The sequence below is a fragment of the Phoca vitulina genome, unplaced genomic scaffold, assembly GCF_004348235.1.
Source record: "Phoca vitulina isolate PV1807 unplaced genomic scaffold, GSC_HSeal_1.0 scaffold10, whole genome shotgun sequence".
NCBI classification, from domain to species: domain Eukaryota; kingdom Metazoa; phylum Chordata; class Mammalia; order Carnivora; family Phocidae; genus Phoca; species Phoca vitulina.
This window is the reverse complement of record NW_022589713.1, coordinates 39,233,063-39,259,233: the sequence shown is the minus strand read 5'-3', so window position 1 is coordinate 39,259,233 and position 26,171 is coordinate 39,233,063. Positions and strand designations below refer to the sequence as shown.

Below are 26,171 nucleotides of genomic sequence, written 5' to 3'. Positions count from 1 at the left end.
GATCATACACGTAGAAGCTCATGATATCACAACTCATTTAAATACCCACTGGTAATAAAATGATGATGTATCTGAATGCTATTTTTGTCTGTAAACATTTTTCTCACTGTGTGACTTTTTCCCCATATACGTGAACATTTTGAAGAAATAAAACTAGGACAGATTCATGTAGATGGCAGGATCTCAGCACCCAAACTACCCATAAGCAAATGTTTCTTAGAATGTTTTGCTCAGGATGATCAATTCCTCTGGTATTATCCAAATCTGATTTCCTGACTGTATCTGTTAAAAAAAAAAAAAGATCAGGCTTTCATTCATCCTTCCTTGTGGGCTCCTCCTCATTAATATGGAGGGAGAATAAAAATTGAGTCAAATATTTGGAAATGCTTGATTTTCAGAGCCAACGTTGTTTGCAAGGACATTTGTGCTTTTGAGCTAGAATCAATCAGAAAAAAAATATATATATATGTTATTTTAAAAGTCTGTAGCTTATAAATATACATAGCTGTGCATTAGTGTTGTTTTAATTTCTTGATGTGTCCATGAATTGTCATTCATCAGTATACTTCTTGAATCAGAAACATGATAAGATAAGCTTTTACCTAATTATAATTCAGAGACATATCATTTTCTTTTCCTGCTGCCTGAATTTCTTTAAACAAAACCACCTAAACTTTTTCCTTTTAAAAAAAAAAAAAAACAGTTTCTGTCCTTTATTTCTGGTATTTGTTGTGCCAGACCAACAGTAAACACTTTAAAAAGAACTGGGTCCTTCTTAAAGCACTTAGGGATAAACTATAGAAAAACCTCAGAGTTAAGACGGAAGTCCTGAAGCTTTTTTTTTTTTTTTAACCAAGAAGTGGCACTTTCACAACATTCTAATCCTTAGCAGGTGCAAGACTTCAATACTGTTCTTGAACTTGAAACTTAGACTACCTTCTTAGAATATTGCCCCTAGAAATTCCAACAGCTAAACTGTCACAATCCCGGAAACCCTCCTATTGTAATCAACCTGCTCTAGCTACATAAAGGATTGCTCGTCATAAATCAGAAATAAAGACCAAATTGTGTTTGGTAGAAAAAACTTTCTTCTCAGTGCCCTAGAGGTGACCTCATTCTCCAGTGGTGCAAGAGGTAGACTTCAGTCTTTGTTTGGGAGGCAATATGCAAATGAGATATGTGAGCATATGACAGATGAATCAAAATCCATGCATGATAAGAATAGAAGGATTGAATGCCGGCATTTGGAATTAATTTAGGAAGGATTGTTTGGTCTCTTTACAGAATCCTTTCTCAGAAAGTGGGGACTCATTGGATTACAGATGACACCGAGGGAGTGCTGCTTCTGTGGATAAACCAGAAACTGACAATCAAAGGGAAGAGTAGGAAGGGGGTTGTCATAATTTGGAATTGTAAATAGCAGCAGTAGGCATAAAGTGGAAAACAATGAAGGGAAACATTCCTTTCTGTTCACCAGGCCACTTACTGCAAATAAATGAACAATAAAATAAGGATTCTTGGGGGAGGACAGAGCCACTGTCTCTGCTTCTTCGTGTTCAATGAAGAAAGAATTCCCGCAAATTATTAAGAACATAAATTCCTTAATAGTTTCAAGGGAAGAAAGAAATTTACAATCAGTGAATAAATTGGAAGTTGTAGACAGGAACCCCCCAGAGAGGCACATCCTCTAGATGATACTTGATCGGGGACAGACAACTTAGAGAGTTTGAAGTGCAGGTTATCTACAACAAAGACTGGTGTTTGTCAACCACTTTGCTCATCAAAGATTAATTCTCCTCTGTGTCGTGTAGGACATTAAAAAACAAAACAAAACAAAACAAAACAAAACAAGGAAAAGAGAAAAGAAAAAAAAAAAAGAACAAAAAAGGAAAAAAATAAACCTGTGATTCTTAAGGCAAAACTAGTGCCCCCAACCGTAACTGTGCCTAATTAAATATACTGTCACATCTATTTCTATCCAATGCATTTTAGCCATAGATTGAAGAGGGTTTTGTGACAGATGTTGCCAACACATTAAGGGTAATTTCATTTACTCCAAATGTATAGAATGTGCTGTCTGACAGAGTTCACTTGGCAAATGGCAAAGCAAGAGGAAACAGATTTTTCATTTTAGCATCTCCGGATGTCTGGGTTTGTTCAATATTTAAGTTGCAGAGAAAAATACTGTAACATGCTGTAATTCCACTAAAAAACACAATGACCAAACAGCTGATGGGAATGTCTGGTCTATTTTAGCCACTGACTCTGCAAAAACAAAGCTCAAGAGATATGGGGTGGATCTGGTCACCCTAGTACTGAAATAAACAATTTCAACAGTAATTTGGACAAAGTTTCCAAAGATCATTGATGTAGAGTAAACATATGTGAACTGAAGCCAAAAAAGCATCTGTGTTGTTGACCCCCTACCAGTATTTTAAAGAGATTTTAAGTCTTGGAGAGTTCATCAGTATTTTAATTTTCCAACTGAAATAAGGATTGTTGGCAAATCAGGGGAAACATGTAGAAGTTCTCTCCTACCAAGAGCACACATGGTGGGCTGAGAACCTATATTAAGGCCAGGACATGTACTACAATGAGAAGAATTGCCTGTACGAATATCCCTATGAGTGTGAGTATTCTAGACCAGTGTCACCTCAAGTGCTACCTGTGGGCCAGCATCAGTGACAGACCGAGAATTGGAATTAGCATCCCTGAGCTTTGGGTCTCGAAATCTGTGTTTCCACAAGCTCTCCACTTGATTCTGGTGTCCCCTGAAGTGTGAGAAGAGTGCTCTTGCTTATAAACCGCTATTGTATAGGCCAATGTCACAGATACAATATCTTAGACACAAAAACTTGGTTTTATTTTTTTATACCATGTCTCAATTATTTGTTTTAAACCAGGCTGGTGATAGGGCATGATTAGAGCAATAATCACATTATATCTTGTTTAAAAATGCAAAAAGGTCAAGCCTGCATTTTTGATCAGCTGAAATGGGATGATTGTCTGAATAATTCAGGCCTAAGCCTGATGACCTGACACGCTTCCATTTGACCAGTGTGGCTTATGCTGTAGCATATTTGAGAATCCCTCCTATTTGGAATCTTATTAAGGCTTAAATGTGAAATCATAAGAACGTAAAAGGTAAGAAAATTATTTGGATAATGCAAGTGGAAAAAAACCCAGAAATTTCACTCTCTTTTTTCCTTTTCTCATATCTAGATGCCTCAGGTCAAAATGTCTGTGGCCCATACTAAACTCTTTTCCTACAGTGACTTACGCAAAACTACAGGACTTTTTCATAGTAATCATTCAACACAACTTAAAAAAAAAAAACACGGTTTAAAATCATTGATCTTTGTTCTCATCTGTATGTTTTCTGCTTCTCTGTCAGTTTTTAATATTTCTAGAATAAATGTCTCGTTGAGCTTGTGTACACCAGACTATTTTTAGCACATGTAAAACACAGTGCAAAGAATGATAGGAGCTCACAAGGACGCTAGTTAGTGTCAATGATTTTCCCATAGCAACAATGATTTCATAATAGAAATGGCATAAAGGTGTATCGTTTAACTTGGGGAAGTGCTACCCAAACGCAATGTCCTGAAATGTTAATGTGCAACATTCCTGTAGTATATATAGAGATGTTTAAGTTTTTTCATTTGTAGATGTTGGCATGTTTTTTATTGTTGTTTTCTTTCTTTCTCTTCCTTCCTTCCTTTCTTTCTTTTCTTTCTTTCTTTTCTTTCTCTTTCTTTCTTTCTTTCTTTCTTTCTTTCTTTCTTTCTTTCTTTCTTTCTTTCTTTCTTTCTTTTCTTTCTTTCTTTCTTTCTTTTTCTTTCTTTCTTTTCTTTCTTTCTTTCTTTCTTCTCTTTCTTTCTTTCTTTCTTCTTCCCTTCCTCCCTTCCTCCCTTCCTCTCTTTCTTTCTTTCTCTTTTTTTTTGAAGGCAGCTGCTTGGCATGGTTTAAGAAAGGCTGCCATGGGGAGAGAAAAAAAGGGAGGCAGAGAGGCCTCCATCCTTCCATACACTCATTAATCCTCAACTATCTTGATAAATTTTCAACCAACTTAGAGGAGGCAGTCTGGCTTTTTAAACAATTATGTTTGAAACCCAAAAAGCTGTGGCAAAGCTGGTAGATAAGACTTCAACTGTGAAAGCATTTGCAGATAACCTCTGACAAACATTGGAGGAAGGGAAGGATGATGAATAACCATAGTTAAGCCAGAAGCCACACTGCCCCAGGACCCCATTTTAGCACTGAATCCCTTCCTTTTCATAATTATTCTCTTTCAAGATTTTCCACCCATGAAGGCAAGGGTCACGTTGACATACCTGTTGTAATCCCTATAAATAGGAATTGCATACAGGAGGTACTCAAAAAACAGTTTTTGTGAATTAATTTTATATATCAGCACCACTAATTATTCAGTTGAATTAAAAATGGCTAACACTTAAATTTTTTTTTTAAATGGCTAACAGTTACTAATATTTTTTAATTTAGATTGTTCATACTTAAGGGCCTACATTATGTCTGCTGGTTCACCACTACTTTACTGCTCTCTAAAGTAAGAGGCATATAATACATACTTCATAAATATTGGTTAGAAGAATGATAAAAGAGCAAAACTCTAAATCAAAAGGTACTTAGAAACACTACCTCGAGATTTCTAGTCAAAATGGAACAATCCAAAGATTTCGAGAAAACTTGTTCTCACAAGGGGCAGCTCAGTTGTATTTTTTTTTTCTTGTGGAAGTGACTTTTTAAAAATGTAAATTCAATTAATTAACATATAGTGTATTACTAGTTTCAGAGGTAGAGTTCAGTGATTTATCAGTCTTATATAATATCCAGTGCCCATGTGCCCTCTTTAATGTCCATCACCCAATTATTCCATCCCCCCAACCCCCTCCCCTCCAGCAACCCTCAGCTTGTTTTCTATGATTAAGAGTCTCTTATGGTTTGTCTCCCTCTCTGATTTTGTCTTATTTCTCCCTCCCTTCCCCTATGCTCCTCTGTTTTGTTTCTTAAATTCCACATATGAGTGAAATCATATGGTAATTGTCTTTCTCTGACTGACTTATTTCACTTAGCATAATACCCTCTAGTTCCATCCACAGCAAGATTTCATTTTTTGATGGCTGAGTAATATTTCACTATACATATACACACACACACACACACACACACACACACACACACCACATCTTCTTTATCCATTCCTCTGTCAATGGACATCCAGGCTCTTTCCATAGTTTGGCTATTGTGGACATTGCTGCTATAAACATTGGGGTGCAGGTGGGGTGGCTCAGTTTTAAAACCATGACTTGCCTCACAGATATATGCATGTGTTAATGTCATCAACTGCCATATCCTTAAAGATGAGATCTGAAATTCACTTGATGTAGAAGTTTCTACTAATGCCATCTAAGCATATTTATGGTAATTATTAAAATAAAAAGTATTTGTGTATGTAAATATGCCAGTGGTTCTCAGCCAAGGGCAACTTTGCATTGTCTGGAAAGGACATTGGCAATGTCCAGAGACATTTTTGGTTGTCTCCTTGGGGAAGGTGTGCTACTGATACTTAGTGGGTAGAGAGGCCATTGACCTTACGGAACATCCTACAACACACAGGACAGTTCCCCACAGCAAAGAATGATCCAGCCAAAAACATCATTAGTGTTGATGTTCAGAAACCCTGGTATGTATATGTGTGTATATATATAAGCGCCATTTATATAAGTGAGAAGTTTTGAAACTGCAATAATTAGAAAATGATAGAGTATTCATCTACTCTCTGCTATCTACAACTAACAGCAAATTTTAGATTTTATGCTGAGACTTTACTCATGATATAAAACTATTTCTTAAAGATCAGACATCTGAATCAATTGCCCAAATCTTATAAATTACCAATGAAAGGAGGCAAGACTATTATGTGACTTTCAATGGCTATATGATTATTTTTGAGTTCAAATTTATGTTACTATTTACTTTGGAAATATGGCTAACAAGAGCTGAGTTTCTCTTTCCTACGTTAGACAGATTCAGTTCAATTGGCACAGTATTTGGACTGCTACCTAGAAATGTGTAGCTGTGGGCTCAAGGTATGATGTTTGGAAGTAGGGCTTTTTACATTGCTCTACGGTCAATTTAAAAGAGTTGTGTACATAGTTTTCCTAATGAGAGAATGTCTGTTAGCTATAAAAAGAGAGTGAGTTTTTTTTTCCCTCTTAAATATTCTTAATTTTGTGTTGCTTTTTGATTCAGTTACCCTTAATTGGAAGTGTTTTTTTTCAAATATGTAGTATTAAAAGACACCGAGAACCAAATTAGTTTTAACAATTGAGTCCCCTCTAAAAGAATCCTAATTATATACCATGCCTATTCAACTGTGAATAATGGTTTCAATTATTGGTTAAGTACCTATTTATACAATAGTGTCATTCTGAATGAGAATATAAATATGTCGCATTGAAGTATTTCTTACCAAAGCAGGTATATAGATAATTAGAATTCTCAACAATGCTTTATTGAATCCTTTAGAGTTTTGTGCTTAAAACTAAAGAAATTTGTTCAGCAGTGACTTTTGATGTTTTCAACAAGCTTCTTTAGAATTCTAATAGAGCAAGATGGCTTTTAAAAATGCTACATTATTGAGAGAGAGTTGAAAATTTGAAGACTTTGGGCTCCCATGTCAAGTGGTTTTGTTGGCTGAATGTGAAATAGAACAACTAGTTCTTTAATTATTGAAGATTTACACCTGGTTAAAATTATAAAAGGAATTTCATAATGCAGATGGGTTATCATATTCTTTTTCTTTCAGATGTCTACTTAAAGAGATCACAGTTGCTGAGCCAATGGAATCATTAAGTGTGCATCAAAGGATCCCAGGGCTTCTTAGGTGAATTTCTTATGGTTTCAGCAACAAAGTGTGAATTGGCATTCAACAACCTTCCATTCCAATCATGTGATCAATGTGGGGCTCTCAGCTCTGGGGCATCTACCACACACAAACATGTACACCACACAAATCCATGTGATGTGGCATAGATGATATGACAGAATCACACTATCTGTGTGGAAAAACAAATGGCACAACCTAAGTCTTTTGTCTTCACTGCTCAGGGCTCCTATGGTATATGTCTTCCAAAAGAGTTTAAAGAGATTTGAGAAGGGGCACCTGGGTGACACAGTTAGTTAAGTGGCTGACTCCTGGTTTCAGTTCAGGTCGTGATCTCAGGGTCGTGAGATCGAGCCCCACGTTGGGTTCTGTGTTCAGCACAAAGTCTGCTTAAGACTCTTTCTCCCTCTGCCCCTCCCCCTGTGCCCTCTCAAAATAAGTAAATAAATCTTAAAAAAAAAGAGAGATTTGAGGAAAAAAAACAAAAAAAAAGATTAAAGACCATGAAGCTATCATATTTACTAATGAATGAGTTAATCATAATGTATGTCACCATCTTTATTACTTTTTAAAATACAAGAAACCCCCCAATATCTACTCACCAAATATATAATAGAAAATTATATTAGAGATATGGAGAACAACTCTTAACCATTTTCCTATCTTAACAATGATAACCAAAAACATATGCGTATTCCTTTAAAGATGAGAAGTGACGGGGTGCCTGGGTGACTCAGTCGTTAAGCGTCTGCCTTCGGCTCAGGTCATGATCCCAGGGTCCTGGGATCGAGCCCTGCATCGGGCTCCCTGCTCAGCGGGAAGCCTGCTTCTCCCTCTCCCACTCCCCCTGCTTGTGTTCCCTCCCTTGCTGTGTCTCTCTCTGTCAAATAAATAAATAAAATCTTAAAAAAAAAAAAAAAAAAAAGATGAGAAGTGATTTTCCTTATTTTTTGTTCCACAGGTACTACAAGGGAGATCATGTTAAACCACCTTTTCTACCAAAGTACAGCCTAGACCACTTTTTCATACCTGAATTAGTATCTTAAAAAATATTATTTCATAGTAGAAATGTCACATGTTTAGGACATCGGTACTGTTAAGCCAATGGCTGTTATAAGTTAGTGGGTAAGAGGAGTGAAAGGGTAAGTAGGACAATTCAGTGATGAGACCAAAATATTTTCCATTCCTCCTTGTGGACGAGATAATGTGGAGACAGAGCAGCGGGCACATTCTCATGGGTGACCCCTTCTGTACAACCATCAGGCCTGATGGCTGAAGAGAAGGCATCGAGATGGAATGAACAGTAGGGTCACCCATGAGAATGTGCCCGCTGCTCTGTCTCCACATTATCTCAGCCCAGATGAAGACTCATACAGGTAGGTCTGAGATGACCTTTTTGCCATAGTACACACGCTCCGTAAAGATCACAGGGTTTCCAATTTCCATTTCCTGTCTAATTCCCCAAGACTCTCTACATGAAGCCTCTCCTCCCACCACCCTGAACTACTTACTCATCCTTTTCTGACCCATCTTGCTTGTTCACCCTTGGTGTCTTTGCCAGGAGTTCTGGGCACTGACAGCAGGTTGGCAGGTGTGCTCTAAGATTTTTATCTAGGGAACATCTTCTGTGTCTGACCCAGGTTGATGGCCATTCGTTCCTCTCTTCTCTCAACAATTGGCACAGGCCTTGATCATGATTATACTTTATTTCTCCTCTGGATTCTTTTTACTGTGCTATTCACGATGCTTTATTTATTTTCTAATGGTGCCAAAGCCTAGCACAGTGTCTATCATGAAACAGATTGTGATGGTGCCAAATGATTAATAGAGTGAATGGCGCTTGCTTATCAGCCAGGGTTCCCATGACTTTAAATGGATGCAAAACAATAACAGCTACTCCATGCTCAGACTGGACTAGACGATTTAGTTGAAATAACTGAAGCACTCTCTTGATTGGACAACTGGATGGTCTTAAAAGTCCATCCATCCAACTGCTCTGCTTTCCTTTAAAAGTGCCCGTCTGATCACTGCCAGCTAGACGTTCTTGTCATTTAGTATGAGAATCCCCAGGTTCTAAGAGCCATGCACTATCCAGGGAATGTTGATGTTGGAGTTCACCACGATTTCCATCCTATGGAAGAATTATATGCACCTGATTCAATGCTGCAAAGTTTCTTTTATATATCACAGCCAAGGCACACTGCCACAAATGCAGTGTAAGCTTTTTTATCAGGACTTTCTTGTGCCACAAACTGTTTTCAATAGCCATACATCTGCCCAAGTTCCTTGTCAGATCTTGTCATGTGATAAGACAAAAAATGCTTTATTCACTTGTACACCAATCACTTTGTATACCTCCAAGTAGATTTTCAACATACAGAGAGTTTAAAATGCATGTCAGAAACAGTATACCAGGCCAGTGTTCTTCCAAATGATAAAGCAAATAGGGTTCCCAGGAGATGTCTAAATATTTATGGGCAGGATCTTTAGTCTGGTAAAATGTTTATCTTGTTTTAACTAGCACTCAGGACTGTGAGCTGTCATAAAGCTTCTCATTAAAATCTTCTCCTTACTGATAAATAGGCCAAAAAACAACCAAAAAAAAAAAAAAAAAAGCTGATTGCAAATCATTTTCAAGGTCTTATAGGATCCTGTTGGTGAGTGGGCCCGGGGAAATCATTTCTCAAACCACAGGAGTGATCAAGAGGAAAAGCTGCCTGTTATCCTACTTAGGGCCATTGTTTATAGTGCAAATTGCCTAAAAATGTCACAAAGCACCTTGATTCTGGCCGTTACTAGGAGAATAGCTATTCCTTGTCCTGCTATTTGCTACAAAACGTACTTTATTTTGTGGTCCCTCAGAGGACATTTCTGGGCCATTTGTTTTCCCCTTTAAGACATTTTTAGGAATTTGCCTGGTTAGGGCTGGCAACACAACCAGACCTAAGGATATGGATATAAAAATCACAAGCCTGTTAAGAAACTAATTGACTCCCTTTAAAGTACACTTGCTATTACTACTATCATCACTGATATGTCTCCAACTCAGTATATATCCTAAGTTTTGTAATATAGTTCTGAGACAAAATATGTCCTACTGGAGTGGCCATATCTTAAGGTAAAAATTCACATATTAGCATCCAACTGAGATATAGTCTAAGGCCTGCAAGACGTTAGCTAATATACATAAAGTTGTCCAGTAGAAGAGATAAAAGACAGCTCTGTTTGTATTCTTCAGTGTCCTATTTCTTCTAGAATCTGTGCCAGAAACGTAGTTACATCTTTTATTCCACTTAGATTTTATGGCCACTTCTCCTAAACAGTCATACCATATTAGTAATTTTGGATTTTTCTACTGGATGACTTCTGCTAATTAAAAGCACCTGCAAAATATTGGTCCTAAACTTTCTAGTACATTTTTCCTCAAAGTGTAGTCTGGGACCAGACAGTATCACCTAAGAGTTTAATGCAGACTCTCAGGTCTGGCCCCAGCCCCACTGAATCAGAGTCTGCATTTCAGTAAGATCCCAGGTGAGTCATAGTCATGGGCAAGTTTGAGAAGCTTTGCTCTATTTTTTTTTTATTTCTGTCATACCGTTAGAGTAAATTTTCTATTGTGTTGCTTCTGAAGAGACTCTTGGTTTGTTTCTTAATCATTTTGTTAAATCCTTCAAATAATCTTAGCAACATTAATATGCCTCCTTGTTCTAACCACAAACAGCCAGTAATATTTAGTTCAGTTCCTCAATAGTCTCCATAGGGCTTCTCCTTTTACCCATAAAATCTCTCGTACAAAAAAAAAAAATTCTTTTCATTTCCTATGACATATTTTCATGGCAACGCTCAAATTGAAACCTCCATTCTTTCCAAATAATATCTTCTGCCTAACTAATGAGTTTGGAATGGCTATTACAGTCAAGTGTTAAAAGAGATGCTATATGCCTTGTAAAGTATAGTCAACATCTAAATATTTTAGTTAACTCTATATACATGCCAAAAATATACGGTGTTAATCAGGTGTTAGATGTAAAATTCCAAAATATTGTTACTTGCCAGGCCCTGATGGAATTGACAAAAAATGCAGGTTAGTTTAAAATCAAAGTTTTTCAAAATAGTTAAAAATTAACGTTTTTAAATGCTCTTTGTTGTCTTGCCCCTTTTCCTAAATCCCTGAACCTGGATTTCCAACAGCTCACTAAATCTAGACTCTCAGACATCTCACTACAACCATGTACCATTCTGAATATTTTCTCTTTTTCTAGAAGAAATGTTCTTAATCCTCTGTTTGATTCTTGAAATAATACAGAAAATTCCAGGTCCTCCTTGCCTTTTCCTCCCTCGTCATGCATAACAAACCAGTAGTCAAGTGTTGTCACTGCTACATCATAAATGTCTCCAAGTTGTCTGTTTCTTCCTTTCAAGCGCTCACTGCCTGGGTTGAATGCTTCAACCAAGTCTCATTAAGATTAGTCCAATGACTTCCCCGGGTGTACCTCCCTCACTCGTGGCATGCTGAAGACATTTATTTTTTAATACTCTCTCCACATGTTCTTAGCTCCCCACAAAGTGAATTCTGCTTTTTCAACCTAGAATTGGGAAAAACAAAACCAAACAACAACAACAAAAAAAAAACCCTACATTTCTCAGACTCCCTTGCAGTTACGTATAGATATGTGACTTCTGCTCATTAGAAGCACCTTCGAAGGACTTAGATTTGTAAGATAGTCTGGAATGAGAAGGGGGCAGAAGGCATGTGGCAGCCGTTTTGCTGGCCAGGTGGTGGCAGAAGTAGCATGACTCCACGGTTCATAGGAATGTTGGCCCTTTCGTCACCAGAGCAGAGCAGTGTGGTCTGGGGGTTAACAGAGGTAGCACCACCCCCTTTGGTCATAGAACAGGAGATCTAGAAGTTTATTGTCTGCCAATAGTCAGCATTTATTTGCTATCAGATTAATCTATTGTCTAGATTTCTCTCTCTTTTTTTTAAAGGTTTTATTTATTTGTCAGAGAGACAGAGAGAGAGAGCACAAGCAGGGGGAGTGGCAGGCAGAGGGAGAAGCAGGCTCCCCACTGAGCAGGGTCCCGGGATCACGACCTGAGCTGAAGGCAGATACTTAACTGACTGAGCCACCCAGGTGCCCTAGATTTCTCTTTTTATAGCAATTTTAGGAGATAAAAATATATGCTAATTTCACTGTTTTAAATTTATTTTTACAGGTAGATGGGGTGAGAAGCTGATATCATTCTATTGAAAATAGTTACTAATGATTTTATTATTTTCTTCTGCTCCTTGAAGGGAAACAAACAGGACTCTATGTCTACTAAGTGGTATTCAAATTTTGAAGTGTTTGTCATCCTATGGCCTTAATGATAGACCGTTTTTATATTCGCTTTCAAAACTTCTGTAAAAAAGAACGTGGGGCTGCAAACACATTAAACTGGAGCAAAATGCTTTTCCTGAACTTTCAGTGACCAGCTGAAATTATACTATTGTATTCAAGTTATTCAAGAGAAAAATATTCAGAACCAGTTTCTTCTCTTCGTTTTTCCTCCCACCCTTTTCTCCTAGCCCTCCCTTCCCTTTCTCATTGATTATATGTGCAATAGGCGGGGAAATGAATGTTCAGCAAAATCGGCGGATTTGACTAGTGTCTGAGGTTTTCAACATATACTTTTTGCTTTATTTCACGCAAGAGCAAGCCTGAAGCCATCTGCCTGCCAATAACTATGTCCTTCATCCCCATTGTGGAGACAGAACCCCCACCTCATCATTAAAAGGCAATCTTCAAAGGGACATTGTTTTTGCTTGTTCCCGTTGGGACAGATGTTTTACATCATCTACCTCCACACGCTAGCTCATCTGTAAGGGACTGCCCACTCTCTGCAGCCAGCTGTGGAAACAGATCCAGTGTCATCTGTGGCAACACTCATTCCATTCTCCTGACCTCACCGAAGACCACATCCAAGAGCAGGAAAAACAAACAACCCTGATAACTTCCTTGCAAACATTTCCAGGGCAAATTGCTTCAGACAGGAGCTCTTTACGAAGTATGTAACAAAAGAGAGGCAAGCTTATTTGAAACACTCAAATGTCACCAAACTGGCCAGTCGGGGTAATCCCCAGATTAAAGAATCATGAAGCAATAGCGTCTGTGGGCATGATTCAGCTGAAAACATCTGGTTAACTCAGAACCATTTCAATTAGCTGGAGTACGCGTTTGTCAATCATTTCGTTTCTTTTGATTGTATAAAGTTCCCACGAGGAAATGTTTACACCGCCAACTCATCCAACTCTTTGAAATACTGTGAAGGGTCTCTAACACATTTCTTAAATGCAGAGACAGTTAACTTGAACTGCTCTGTGGTGAAATTATACCCTGATATTAGAATATATTTTAGCAACAGAAACTAAGAAGTCTATCTTGGTTTGCTTGAAACTGAAGAAGTAAAACTTTTAATGCTAAGAATTACATCACTTTCTAATATTGAGGAGGCTGCTTAAATTACAGTATATATGTCAAAGTGTCTGCAATGGGAGAGCCTTCGTAACTTTCTAAGAGATATTTGGTGTGTTTCGAGTTTAGGATAAGGACTATTCATTCACTCATTCATTCATTCACTAATACTTACTAGGCACCTATTATGCTTTGCCCTGAAAGAACTTAGAGTTCAATAGTTAAATAACTTTTATGAGATATGTTTTTTTTTTTTTAATTGGGCTTCAAAAATATAATGTGGACAAAGTGATCAAAGATGTTAAAATTTCCCAAAGCAGTAAACATCATTGGTGATACCACATCAATTTCTGTTTTCATTTAGTGTAAAATTTTGGCTGGCAGACTGCTAACACTCAACTCCTGGAGTCCTAGGTGGGGCCCATGACTTGTAATAAGTGAAGGCATTATCTAGATTGATCAAGCCTGGATGTTTCGCTGCAGCAGGAAGTCAGTAGGCCCCCAGGGCAAGGCCTGAGATCAAGCAGTAGGTTGAAGAGCAGAATGTAAGAAGGAAATAGTTCTGAAACATGAGGGAGAATCGAAAATTAGACACACGTTAGATTGTGTCTAAAAATGATTCAGTTGTTACCTTAGTTATCAGGATCAAAAATCCCTTTATAGGCCCAGAGTCCTGAAGTCTCAAGGGATGGACGGTTCGTGTCTGAAGAAGGGCTGGTGGTAATTACAGATGTGTTCATTTTTGTTGTCAATCCCAGCTCAGTTATGGAGAGACCTTCTGCTCTCCTCAGCTCTTTCATTAACGCCAGTTGTCAAACCCCCTGTTAACTGACTGGTGGTATTTTGTATCATCCTCCCAAGAATTTTACCTGCACCCCAGAAACAACCATTCCATTGATAGCTTTTAATATTTGCATGGCAATAGGATAGCAAACAGCTAAACCATGCATGTTCAGTGGCTACCTATTCTGACTATAGTGGATATTTTGTTAGATTAAAAAAAAAGAAATCGAGTTACAATTCCATGGTTTCCTCATAGGATAGACCTAACAAATATTAATATCCAGTGTTCTTGGTGTAAGGCCTAACTTTTATGTATTTTTATTTTTTAAAAGTTTATTCATTTAAGTAATCTACACTCAATGTGGGCCTCGAACTCTCAACCCCAATATCAAGAGTCACATACTCTTCCGACTGAACCAGCCAGGTACCGCAGGCCTAACTTAAAAACTGATTTTGACACAGTGCACAAAGTTCAAACTTCCTTAATAAAAACAATGAAACTTCATTGGTGTGTATAGTTACTGTGATTTTTAAAACCATTTCTTTTACATACATACATTGGGGGACATTATAAATCAGGAAATCAATTATGAAAGTTAAAAATAAGAATTGGGGCATCCGGGTGGCTCAGTTGGTTAAGCATCTGACTCTTGATTTCAGCTCAGGTCATGATCTCAGGTTCCTGAGACTGAGCCCTGTGTAGGGCTCTGTCCTCAGCATGGCGTCTGTTTGCCCCTCTTCCTTTCCTTCTGCCTGCTTGCACTCCCTCTCTCTCTCAAATAAATAAATAAAATCTTTAAAAAAATAGAACTTGTATTCCAAGAATACCGTATAAGAAATCATGACTTCACCCCATACTACTTGGTATGGCTACACTGTAAACTCAGATGGATAAAATGATCTTCTAAAATATTTTTGGGATGGGGAGCCTGGGTGGCTCAGTTGGTTAAACGTCTACTTTTAGCTTCAGTCATGTTCCCAGAGTCCTGGGATCAAGCCCTGCATCGGGCTCCTTGCTCAGCGGGGAGCCTGCTTCTCCCTCTGCCTGCCACTTCCCCTGCTTGTGCTCGCTCTCTCTCAAATAAATAAATAAAATTCTTAAAATATTTTTGGGACAAAGGTAGTATGCAAGAAGGTAGTGTGCAAGATTTTCAAAAAGGAATTCCAGAAAGGATAGAGAATTGTTTTTGATTTGTTGAAAACAACAACAAAACACAACGATGAATTTGGCATTCTTTTAATCCCTAAATTGTGAAGAACAGTAATCATATTTGTGAACTTATACCACAAAATTTTCAAAAGCCAACATATAAATGAGTTTCCTCAGACATGAGTGAGAAATAAACAAGTCCTTTTCAAATGCCAAAACTTATAAGAAAAGGTAAATGACAGTCCAAAAATTTTTTTTTGTCTCCTTTATCTATTGATCTGGTTCGAGTTTAACCCAGGTGGTGGTTTATTTTTGACAGGTCAATGGGGATTTTGCTTCTTATTATCGCCATGCATGACCTAATTCATGAATCAGACCTCCAGAGGTGGTGGACATTTTTCACATAGGTATGTCAAAAAAAAAAAAAAAAAAAAAAAGGGATAAATTAGAGAGGTCAATAATGGATAATGGAATACCCAGGCTTTCTGAGGAATTCTGGGGCTAACATTCTAAAATCCTAACAAATCAACCAAATTTGTCCATAATTTTATCCTTAGAATCTGGGAGTGGGGAGAAGCAGGGAGATCATTGAGTGGAAAATGTGGAAACAAAATTTGTGAATGTGGCAGCAGAAAAGTTGATGATCTACAGAGCTTAAAGAAGCAGGTGCAGCTATCTTGAGCAATGACTCTAGCATTATGCAACCAGGGGCCCTATTTCAGGGAGATGTAGCCCAGAGCTACCTAGAATTCCTGGCACCTGGACTCAGGTGGGATTCCCTATGCCTGCTTCCTAGAGGCATCCAACGTATTAAAATAAAATTGCATCAAAAATCTGCTTATTTCGATTATAACTCCTAAGAGACAGGGAATTACAATAACGATGTAAAGGGACAGTTGAAAAATTATAGCTGGGATGAGCACCTGTGGCAATTATTAATTCCACAAGCTGCATTAAGCAGGTGTTACATTCTCCTCTGCAGGAAGTAGCTGCAGTAGTTTGCAGGAAGGAAATCAGAGATTCTGCAGTTCTGACACCTGCACTTGTCCCGCCTGAAAGCTTCATTCCTCCTTTTTCTTCTCTGACAAATTCTATCTTCCTCTGATCCTTTATTTTACCTACCCCCGATTTCTTGGAAGGGAGGCTGCAATCCCCCATGCAAATCCAATACTGATTGTATCTCCCATGAGGAGTGGACTAGTACCATCTTTGTGTTTCACTTTTAGTGAGTCAGAAGGTCAATGAAACCCATTGAATTTGTTTGCAAAATATTAAAATATCTGTGTTTGGCAAATTATTCTCAATGCTATTACATTCACGTAGGATTTTAAGCAAAACCTCCTAGGTAGTTTAAAAACTTAATTTAAAAAAAACTTAAGGGGCGCCTGGGTGGCTCAGTTGGTTAAACGTCTGCCTTGGGCTCAGGTCATGATCTCAGGGTCCTGGGATCGAGTCCTGCATCTGCTCCCTGCTCAGTGGGGAGTCTGCTTCTCCCTCTGCCCTTCCCCCTGCTCGTGTTCACGCTCTCTCTCTCTCACATAAATAAAAATAATATCTTTTAAAAAACCTTAAAAAAAAAGTAGGAAATAGTCCACCTTTATTAATAATTATTTTTTTTTTTGTGGATCACTGCATCAAAAACTGGTGATATATTTTATGGTGACTAACATAACATAATAAAATAAAATAAAAAAAACACAAAATATAAAAAAATGATAATTATTTTTTTCTTATTTTTTAAAACGTGAGCCTATATGAAAGAGGAAATAAGGGATTATCTTTTTTGGTTTTATTCTTTAATGACTATTATTATTTTTACTAATTAGATACTATCTAATATAAGTAAATCACAAAACATTACTTTAGAAGAAACTATTCAATTTGGGTTTAATACAGAACTCCTTGATCTTTTTGAATTAATATGTGGTGTTTTGAATAAAGAAAGAGTCTGGTCTTCAAAACAAAATTAAATCAAAATTATTATACAATGCTCAAATTACTTGCATGCCTCAATAATAAGTTATCTTATGTGTGGAAAAATTATAAAGGATTTTAGCATATAGTTTCAGACAATGCTCTAGTTACTATAGGCTTAACGAAATACAATGACACATTTTTTTGTATTGTGCTTTCATGGAATATTCTCATACTTATTCATTATGTGCATAATCTAAGCTACCTGTTTTGAAATGTAAAAAGAGTCATTAAATTGATAACCTGAAATATCTCTACAATATTTATAATATTAATATGGGCCCCTTTCTAATGATTATGCAGATTAAAAAGAAGATACATTTACCTCAGACATATTGTCCATCATTATATCGTTTTGAGCCAAAAAGAATTAAATTATGATACTATTTGGATGAATGTGCCTGTCAGAATCAAAGCTTTTAACTAAATCATACAAACTCCTTTCCACTTAAAATATAATGATGAGGTTGCTAAAAGATTAAAAATATCTTACTTCTTACAATAATCTAATCAGCATTAATGGCCATAGATAACTTACTAATATTTGTATTCTATGTACACAAGGACACAATCATAATTTTTTTATGAATCTGTCAACTTGATTTACTCTGGGTTAAATTATGTAACCTGAAATATAAAAATTTAATGAAGAATCAAGCCAGATATAATGAAATGGAATTGGTGCTAACTGGATTAAAACATACCTGTCCCAGCTCTGTCACCAACTTGTGTGATATTAGAAAAGTCAATTAACCTCTCTGAGCCCCACTGCCCTCATCCATAAAAACATTACTCTGTAATATTCAGGTTTATCTTTTGTGAGAGCATATGTAACATTATAGAGAGCCTCATAAGAAGACAGAGCAAAGGAGGACTTCCATGTAACCTGAGCGAGCAAGGCATTATTGCAGAGATAGAAAACTATACCTCCAAAACCAATGCACCTGCTTACTGATGCCTGGAATTCTCTAGAAAGTTAACAGACTTTTCGTTACATAGTAATGAAAAAAATGCACATACTCCACCCCACTGACAACCTCATCCACACTAAGATACTAATGACCAGATAGAGTTCTTCAGAAGAGGTTTTGAGAGAAGCACACATTCTATTAGTTCAGTTGGATTGGAAAGTTCTTTTCTATTTCCCACAGTCCTTCTCCAGGCTCCCACCAAAACACACACAAACATACACACACACACACCCTCATTCTAAGTCAGAGTCCATCGATAAATGCAACCAGATTCCTGTGAACCTTTCTTTAGTAGAATTTATGACCAGTTTATTTTCATATTCCTTAATATACTTAGTTGGTTTATCTCTTTCTTCCCCAATATACTATACGTTCCATGGGGGCAGCACTACACCTATTTACTCCACACTGTATGCCTCAACATGAAACACAACATACAGTGTCTGCCGCATAGAGGGTTCTCTATAAATATTGTTTAAATAAAAAAACAAAAGAGGAAAAGAATGAGCTTTTGGAGTTATCTAAGCATCCTGAAGAAAGAGCATTAAGGAAAGGTGGGAGAGGATGTTGAAAATAAAGGCTGAAATTCCCAAAGACAAGTTATGCCTTCCTGGCAATTTTATCAAAATCTGGCCTGGAATATTTAACATATATTTTTTAAACATCTTCTTTATTATTTTATTAATTTTTCCTACTGCTGGAATGTAAGTTCCATAATGGAAGGAACCTATTCTATGTTCAGTTTTGTATTCCCAGAATGGTACCTGGCACATGGCAAGTCAGATGGGAAACATGTGATAAATGTTTGCTGAATGAATGAATAAATGAATTAATAAGTGACTCTGGTTTCATTTTTGCAATAAGTTTACTGCTTAAAAGCAATGTAATATTTTTAGTGTTACAGAAAGGAAAGACCGGATAAGGGATATCTACTCTTTCATTGCTATCATTCTTCCAAGGTACAGGCAACAGAAGTATTATTGATTCTACAGGAACTCTTCCAGAAATTAATTACATACATAATAATTATAATTTAAAGCTCTTGAACTTCTCTTTGGAGGATTCTTAAATCTTTTGAGATTAATAAAATTTAAAACACCTGTTTCCCTAAGGAATCTCCTTAATATTCAAATGCACATATATTTTTATGTAAATATAACCTACATGTTTCTGATTCGTTCATACCTGTAGTATCCTATCACAATTTTGGTTAGACTTACGTGATAAAGAGAAGCCCACTTTAGGACAAACATGCTTTTCTTGAACAACCAATAAGTAAGTTTTCTAATGAAAGCAATATAAGGAATATCCAATAACTCTCAGACAGTTCAAAATCATGATTTTTGAGGAAGTTTAATTATTCAAAATGAGAAAAAAAACAGTATGTGTCCTTTAATGGATATTCACTGGAGTTTATTAAGTTTAACAAAATCAAGAAGAGAAGATACACCTTAAACAAAAGTATGGTGAGATTTAGTAATTGTCAAATGAATCTAATCTGTATAAGACCAAAAAATAAATGGAGAGAGAAGGAAGGAAAGAAAGATCAATCAGAAAGTAGAGGAATATAAGTAAAAAAAGGACTTTTCTTCTTGCATAATTTTGACTCTGCTAGAAAATCAGTGCTGTAACAATTTATTTCATTTTCTAGAACAGTTGTAAGAAGAAATTGTGCTGGCCAGAACATTTCTCATCATATGCCTGGCCATGTGTAATAGAAATGGACATGATCAAATGACTGGACCATTCTGATTTACGTGGGATTGTCTACATAACTTCGCAAGCAAGCGTGATTGCTGCTAACAGGGCAGCCTTGCTGAACCATGGCAAATCAGAATCGTAAAATATTGGGAACATATTCTAGTCCATCGCAAGAGAAAAAAAACTGAAGCTATGTGCTCCTGCATTAGAAGTTTGTTTCAGGTACAGAATTAAGAGAGTCTTTTGCTTTGTTGTTATTGTTGTTGTTAGAATCACAAAAGAAAAACTTGACAAATTCTTAGGTACTGGTTCAGTTGTCAGTAATTAGATGGTGTAGATTAATGGTTTATATTTGAAACATCGATCCTGTTGTATTACAGATAATATTCCCCTAAAGGGCCCTCTTGCAGATTGGCTGCCAATGCATCAAAACCCTCATCAATTTCAATGAACCTTATTTTTAGAAAAAGACATGAAGGAAAGTTAAATCTTTGAGCCTGCAATCCAATCTGTGAACACTTGTCTAGAATATGGACATACCGGTAGGGTTTCTTAAGAAACTTACTTTAAACTTTCTGTTCTTTTAAAACATCAAATATGAAGGGGAGAAAACCCCGAGGAAAAGCATGTATAAAATCTTCAGGGCATGGGAAAACCCCACAGAAAATAATGTGTTCTTCGGTAATTTAGCTCTCAGATTCCCTCCATGTAGCCTTCTCAAGGGGACCATTTGAGACACTGGAATCCCTGAGTTGCTCTGAACTCATACTTTTATGATCAGTAAAAGTGGTTCTTATTACCAGCATCAACCATAACATTAGAGAAAAATACAGTGGAAAACCTCCAGTGCCAAGGATGGGATAATCCAGCAAAGCCTAAGATAATCTATTCTTGTCAATAAAGCAAAAGAAATAAAAAGCATTGCAGGACCACCAAAAGCCCACCCTATCCAACAAATGGTGGGAACCATCTGGTGGTAATAGTTTTATAGACTTCCTATATTCACAATGACTAACAATGAGATGAATAAATCTAAATATACACAGGCCTCTTTGGATGTTCCTATGGGCTTGACAAAGTTGCTGATCGCTTCCTTGGTTTGTACCAGGTAGGGGGGTTGCTGTTGTGCTTTTCAAATTTTGTTGCTCTTCTTCACACTGGATTGGTGGCTATAGAGGAAAGGTGATTTTGTGAAAAGTATCTTCCCTAAATGTTATGCAGAATTGAAATGAAACAGTTTTGCATGAATATATATGGACAATTTTTCAAACCTTTATATCAACCTCTAAACTTTAGTGGGAATTCGATTAAATGACCTCTATGATTTCTTTGAATTTAAAGTATCTATCTCTATTTTCCAATTTATTACTATAGTCAGTTCCCTAAATGGAAACATCAGGTGCATATGCTCTGGTTGATTCAAAAAGGCATATGTAATATAATACATAATTAGCCTTAAAATTATAGGTGTAAGCAAAATTATAATTAGGTTGCTAAATAATCTTGCTTGCAAGGGGCATAAGCAAGCACTTGATATAGTGTACATAAAATTAGTACACTTAATATAATGTCATCTTATGCATATTATTTCCTATTCCTAAGTTTAAGAGCTATTGCATAGATCGAGCATGGTAATGACGAGTTAAAAGTAAATGGATTGCTGGAAGCCTATTTATTCTCTCCAATGGGAATGAATGACTCTGCGGTCTATCACTGCCCCTGCTGTATGCCAAAACTGTATTTCAAGTTACATATTGAAAATCTCTATCTGGCTCCACAAATTCAACATGCCCAAAAGAAATTCCATGCACCTGATATTGAACTTATTCCTTCTCTTACACATACTAATTCAGTTTAAGGATATGACCTTCTACCCAGCCTTCTGTTAGAGTCAGATTTGGCCCATGCATCCTTCCTAACCTTTCTCTTCCTCTTCCTCAATTTTTCCATTTCATCTCCTTCATGCCTTTCATTCTTTCTCCTCTTATTCTAACTTATACCAGGTATCTTAACAGTGTTCAGCCTTTTCTTTTTTTTTTTTTTTTTTTTGGTATCATATAAATGCAACTTTGAACATCCTCATATAAACATATATTTGTATTATATGTATAGGTCAGTGTTTTGGCTAAATAATATCTACAGTGGAGATCAGCACATGTGGACAGAAATATGTACATGGTACCCATCCATGCATATATACATACATACATGCATCAGTCCATGCAATGTAAAATATAAACTATTCCTTGAAATAAATTCCATATATGTATTTCAGAAAGTTAAAAATAATTTGGAGCATGACATTAGAATCTAAGGATTTATACATGTACCATGTAACACAAACTTAGCATCATGATGACTTTCAGTATTGATTAAAAATACTTGAGATATAAGACTAAAGAGATAAAAAGCTTTATAGGAAAATAAGGATCAGTTTTTAATACACACCACTGTTATGCAGGACTGGTTCTAATGTGCATTGATTAAAAACTCTTTAAGGATAACTCTTTGATAAAAGCTCTCTCTTCTGTATGGACGTTTTAAGATTATTGTTCAGAACTCAAGTTGATAATTAGGCTGATTTCCTCTGTACTAAATGAGAATTAAAAAAAAAAAGAACACAATATTCTTTAGAACATGGTTAAGGATTAATCCTCTTTCTTGAAAAACGCTTTAAGGTTTCCCAGTTTGTTCCTAGGTTCCATGTTGTGCAATGAAATTATACTTAAGTGATGTAAAAAGGGACAAGCACCATGTGAATTTTTTTAAAAAGTATTATACATAAGCAGTGTGATGTCAACTGAGATCCTTGCACGTCCTCGCTGCCAAATTCAGCAGGAAGGTAAAATTTCTCTTCTCTGCTGATGATATGGTTCTGCCAGCTGAATGTGTTGAGTAATTACTGTAAGATATAATGGCTTGATATTTGCTATATCTGAAACCAAATCACCGATTTATGCGGATATTATTTAAAGTTTTCATAGTCCATACAAAATGGTCCTATTTTATTGGCTCAGTTTACTACCAATGAGTACATTTTACACCTGACTCATCTTGGCAACAGATGAGGCTCTAGCACTGCTAACAATCATGAATACTTCATGAACCATTGAGTGATGATGGCCAGTTAGTCTCACACCTATCACCAATATTTTAGATGAAATTTGCCCTTCAAACACTCCCAAAGCACAGAATGACAGGCTCTCCATTGAGTACATGTTCAGGCTCTTCTGAAAGACATTCTTGAGTCTTCTGGCACAAACTTCAGGCAATCTTGCAACCCCCTTCATTAAAGAGGTACAATAGCCTCTATCTGGATGATACTGTAGGTCAGATGGATGATATTCATAAAACCATGGCTGGGACTAGGAAATTTAAAAGGCCAAATAAGCTTAATGCTAACCATTGGATTTACTAAGTGGCATTGTTATATTAAGCTAGGTCATGAGAAACTTACGTATCCAAAGAATATTAACTTAGCTACACTGGACATTTCATTACAAAAGTGAAAGTTAACATTTGTTTGTTTTTTGCTGAGAGTTAAGAAATGATCACAAGAGAAAAAATATCTCCCTGTATGTATAACTGCTACCTAAGACATTAGGAATGGAAATTTTTTTTCCCCTAGGATATAGCAACAACAACAACAACAAAAATCCTCTCCTGACCATCTGCTGCTTCCTTCTATCAGAGAATGAAAAATATAACACATTTTTTTTTCTTTTTAACCATTTTGGCCTTGGCTTCTGAAAACTCAAGACAAAATTTCAATATTCCATTGTAGTAAACTACCCATTGACAGTCTAAGCTCTTAATAAATTTATCTCCTCTGCTCTGTGACATTTGTTCCTTCTTCCTTAATTTAACTGTCTTTTTGAGTATTCCATTGTAGTAAACTACCCATCGACAGTCTAAGTTTTTAATAAATTTATTTCCTCTGCTCTGTGACATTTGTTCCTTCTTCCTTAATTTAACTGTCTTTTTGAGTGTGTCTTTAGTCATAAGGAATCTCAGCTTCTTTCTAAGAGTGGGCAGGGTGCAAATCCTTATTATCCATTCTCCTAGGGCCTGAAGGGGGTGTATATCTCTTTTTTATTCAAATGAATATCAATATTAAAAAAAAAAGAATGCTGGTAGAAAATTAGGTCACACAGGAAATAGAAGAACTGAACTTGTTCAGATCTCAAACTGCAAGTTTCTAAATTTGTTCTTTTATTCCATCTATGGAAAGTGTTTTCCTACATCATCGTAAAACAAGGGTTACTGCTTATCCTAACAAGTAGATCTGATTTTTCATATTTTTAACAAGGAAAAGAAGATAGAGAAGAGACAGGCAAGAATAATGTTCACTACTTTTGCCTGTATTGATCAACCATGGATAATAACAGCATAAACATATTACAAGCACTGCATTCTGGAGCTTCATAAGGAACATTCAAGAGCTTGCCAACCCTTTTCAGACTTCCCAAAAAGTGGGTGAGAGCAGAGATGAGGAAACACATATACCTGGTAAAAAACAGTTGCTTCAGCTTATATAAGCAAATCGGCAACTAAAAAGCGATTAGAATTCTACATTATGAGTGCAAAAGAAATTTTCTTAAGTTGTTTCAACCTTACTGATTGTCAATGACAAGATTTAATGATCAAATATACAAAACCAAATTTGACATCAGCATCACTTTCCCTTAAATGTTGTTCAAAGAAGATGCACACTTTTGCCTTCCTTAGAAACCTTTGTCAGCATCCTTGTCTAACAGCACCTGCATGCTTGCTGTGTCTCAAGGTTTGCCAATGCAGAAATAGCCTATGAATAATAGCCTATCGACAAATATTTATTTAGTACCTATTCTGTGCAAGGGACAAAGTAAAAAGGGAGAGATATTGTGAATTATATGTAATACACTTTCAAACAATAAAATTATACTCTAGTTGGCAAGGAAGAATTAGTCCTATGCCCCAGAATAAGATACCTATTATCTATCTATGTATGGATCATCTATTCCTCTATCTATCAATCCACCCATACAACTATTTATCTGCTTATGTGAATATAACCTGATTAATTTGTGGGTTTTTTTGTATGATTAACAAATTATCTCTTAAAGTTATTCCTAAAGAGGAAATTTTAAAATTTCCTCTTCTAAGATGATATTGTTGGAAAATGCCTTCCAAAGTGATTCCATTGCAGTAAAAAAAAAAGAAAAAAAAGTGTCACATAGACATATAAGAGGGTTCTGGTATTTTTTCTTAAAGTGTCAGCTCTCTTACTTTATTGCTTGAATAGATTAACAATAAAGGATTTGATAACAGTCAAGTGATGAGACACTAAGCATTCTTGGGGCTCTCGGAGGATGGGGATCCCATTTCCAGCTGGGGTGCTCAGAGAACTGGGCTTACGTCAACCCAGTGCAGCGATTGTAATGATTATTTTATGACACCCAAGTGCTGTTAAAAACCCAGAAATGAACCCACAACTATATGGTTAATTAATCTTTGACAAAGCAGGGAGAATATCCAGTGGAAAAAGACAGTCTCTTCAATAAATGGTGTTGAGAAAACTGGACAGCAAAATGCAGAAGAATGAAACTGGACCACTTTCTTACACCAAACACAAAAATCAATTCAAAATGGATTAAATACCTAAATGTGAGATCTGAAACCATAAAAATTCTAGAAAAGAACACGGACAGTAACCTCTTTCACATCGGCCATAGCAACTTCTTTCTAGATATATCTCCCGAAGCAAGGGAAACAAAAGCAAAAATAAGCTATCAGGCCTTCATCAAAATAAGAAGCTTCTGCACAGCGAAGGAAACAATCAACAAAACTAAAAGGCAATCTACAAAGGGGAGAAGATATTTGCAAATGGCATATCTGATAAAGGGTTAGTATCCAAAAATATATAAAGAACTTATAAAACGCAACAACCCCCAAATGAATATTCCAATTAAAAATGGACAGAAGACATGAAAACACATTTCTCTGAAGAAGACATACAGATGGCCAAAAGACACATGAAAAGATGCTCAACATAACTTATCATCAGGGAAATACAAATCAAAAGTATAATAAGATATCACCTCACACCTGTCTGAACGGCTCAAATCAACAACACAAAAAAGAACAAGTGTTGGTGAGGATGTGGAGAAAGGGAAACCCTCTTGCATTGTTGGTGGGAATGCAAACTGGTGCAGCCACACTGGAAAATATAATGGATGTTCCTCAAAAAG

General features: G+C 36.4%; 1 protein-coding gene across 2 annotated transcripts in view; it reads right to left on the bottom strand.

Moving 5' to 3' along the window:
* Nucleotides 1–26,171, bottom strand: part of RBMS3 (RNA binding motif single stranded interacting protein 3) — a 1,498,583-nt gene that overhangs the window by 51,670 nt on the left and 1,420,742 nt on the right. The gene's annotated exons all lie outside the window — the stretch shown is intronic.